This window comes from Lygodium microphyllum, chromosome 4 (assembly GCF_053477565.2).
Source record: "Lygodium microphyllum isolate KBCC chromosome 4, Lygodium_microphyllum_v1.1.10, whole genome shotgun sequence".
In the NCBI taxonomy this organism is placed as follows: domain Eukaryota; kingdom Viridiplantae; phylum Streptophyta; class Polypodiopsida; order Schizaeales; family Lygodiaceae; genus Lygodium; species Lygodium microphyllum.
In genome coordinates, this window is record NC_141138.1 from 99,884,398 (window position 1) to 99,887,666 (window position 3,269).

A 3,269-nucleotide genomic window follows, 5' to 3' on the forward strand; every position below is an offset into this window, starting at 1 on the left:
ACCCTCCCACGCATCCGCTGCATGTGCCACCAATGTTAGAACCCGCTGTTAGAGTACGAGTCGCCACAATCACGAAAATTGATGACAAGGATGAGGAAGCCGTAGAACCCGCATACCTCCACATCATGGTCACTGCCAAGCAAACATGCGCTTTCAATGCCTTGATCGACGAGGGAGCAAATTTCAATGTCCTAACTCACGATCATTGGACCCAACTTGGTAAACCACCACTACAGCCCACTAATGCTAAATTAAACCCATATGGGGGTCGCTCATATGCACTTCTCGGCAAGTGCAAGGCCATTGTTACTATCGAGTTTGAGACTGTACCAATGATCTTTTACCATTTGCCAAACACTAAAGACGTAGGCATGAAGTTGCTACTAGGGCAAATCTTCAAAAAGCAAACTCACTGCAATGTCGATTATGGGTCGCAGCGCATCCACCTCACCATAAGCAACGTCCACAATGTTACAATCTTCAGCAAGGGATGCGCGACCTCATCGAAGTCCACAAGGCCAATGGTAGAAATACTCGTAGCCAAGTCTACGGAGGGAGATAGTGATCGGCCACCATCCACTAAATCTCATGAGCCGCCGCTCATAGCGACAAAAGCTAAGGCCCAACAGCCTGAGTTTCAATGGAGGCCTAAACAACCGCAACCATTGCCTAGGAGTAGATGCCCACGTCCTCGTAACACAAGAAACTCTAAACCTAGGAGACCGAGATGTAATTACAGAAATCAAAGCATGATCAAGCCAAGATGGGTTCCTAAAGCCCTCTTGCACTCGCAAGGCTACTATGAGGAAAATGCTTGGATATGGATCCCTAAGGCCCGAATGGCCCAAGGCACTACTCACACACCGCCCTCAAGCTTGATCACCTTGAGCCCCCATAGAACCGTAGAACCAAAAGCCGCAGTGCTTCCCGAACCCGTCTCCTACCAGCTCACCCACCCATAAGCCTAGAAGAGTTGAGCAAGCCTATCGGCCCAAAATACAAATGTGGTTACCCCCTTCAACCCTTGCTAGTGCGGATAAGACTTGCCAAACCCAATCCGAGTGTAGCAGCCCATCCATAGCAGCTACTACTCTGACACTTATCCACAAGGCTCAACCATCGCTTCTTGGGCAACTGCCACCATCTGCCCGCCAAGCCCTACCACCTGCGGGCCTTAAACCCTCATATAAGCGGAAATCATTCTTGACTCTAAAGTAGACTTAGCCGAAGACACAAGGGATGACATTATTGTTTGTCTTAGATGCTTAGCCTTCTAGCCCCATCAAACCCTACCACCTGCAGGCCTTAAACCCTCGTACAAGCGGAAATCATTCTTAACTCTAGCCGTAGACCTAGCCGAAGACACAAGGGATGACGTTATTGTTTGTCTTAGATGCTTAGATGCCACGTTCATGTCACTGGCTCTAAGTTATGACCACTTGGACTTAGGCCCATTGCAAGAAACTTCAGTGTGACTGAAGTTCGCACAATGCCTTGTTCCTGGGAAACATTCGATTCGCATTTGTCAAAACACCCCACTCAGCTCGAGTTGCTACGCACTGAGATATCAAGAGAACAAGCCATCAAAGAGCACCTCATTACGTCCTACAATAAGCATGTGACTTCTTCCATCACTGATAAAGAAGTCGAGGAGTTGAAAGCGTTAGCTGACACCGACTCCCCATTTTTATGAAACTGGTACAATCTACGATTGCAGTGGGAACTCGAAGGATGTCAAATCATGACCAACGCTGAGCAGCGCTGCACAATCAAGACATCGGAGTATGACCCAACCTATGTCGCACCCACCTCATATAGAGTGTTAACTACTCTTTGTGGCCGACCCATGGAAGAGCACGTCAAAGGACACCCATATCTTGATCGTCTCCTGACCAAAGAAGACCTACACATCGCTAGCTGTGTCACGACGTTTTCCTAATGGATGTCCTCACTTACATCACACATGTAAGTACCTAATCCTTCAATCTAGACCGCAAGGCTCAATTGGCCAGAATTTCATACTTGGCTCATGTGCAAGTAACCCTTATATCTAAATCCTGAATGCCCTTGACCTCTTAACCTTCAATCCTAGGAAAGATTCTTCTCAATCTGGAAGGGGAAAGGATAAGGTGAAGGTGAATCAAATTAAAACCAATCAAGATCAAGCAAACGCATAAACACGTATGAACTGGTGATATAGGAGGAATGTCACAAAAGCTTCAAAATAAAACACAGTAAGTCTGAAGGGAAGAATCTCTATTGGATCTTAATGCTTTCATTCAACAAACATAAATTCTTTCTTTTCAGCAAATTATTATATATATTTCTATTTTTTTAAAGCACTAATGGAAATTATGGTTCATGACACAAACGAAAGATGCCGCAACAAGACCGTGCCCACTGACTCCCCTTCACGGAGGAAGAGAGAGCGCAGTACGGCATCAGCTTGGAAAATTGGGCTTATACGCAACTAAAATTCCGGAGCATTCACAACCTTGAGCAGATGGTGGCTAAGGAGCACGCCGGCAAGGAGAATAGTGGAATAGTGCAACCTCCACAAGTACCTAGAGAAGTTTGCACAGGAAACTGACCACACGAAGTGTGTAGAGTTTTTGAGAACGTACAACCCCAACCGAGAATGCATAATGGTGACGGTGGGAAGGGGGGACAATGCCCGACAAGTGCAAGTACCAATAACCAGGCCTTGGTGGAAAAAGCACTGGGGCTGGAACCTAAGGTGGAGAAAAGACGTAAGAGGGATGTGTATGCTCTGTTGAAGATGAAGAAGGAAGAAGTTTTGACAAATGACGGCATCATCATACAGGATATCCCCGATGCTGAGATCCGCATGCAAGCAAAGTTGGTGCACTCCCTTTTCTCTAGCCAACACTACAATTCCCTCATGCACTGGATCAGTGTACCTATGTTGGAGAATGTGGCAGCTTGTGCACCCTGGATGAGGTGGATTGGAATGGCTACATGCGCAAGACAATAGACCAAGCAACCAAAGCACTAGCCCTAGGCAACAAATAGGCAGGCGGAGAATCCCCCACATCTAAGAATACGGAGAGGAAGAAACTTTCCTCGAAAGCCTCCTTCATCGGGTATGGAAGCATACTGACGGCCACCATCCAGGAGGCTGTGAAAGAGGCCCAACAAGGAAATAAAGGAGCAAATGAGACCCCAAATAGGTCGCTGACCCATCAAAAGGACGAGCAATCGAGCGATAGGACAGAAACTGAGACCAGAGAAGGAGGAGTGGGAGGCTC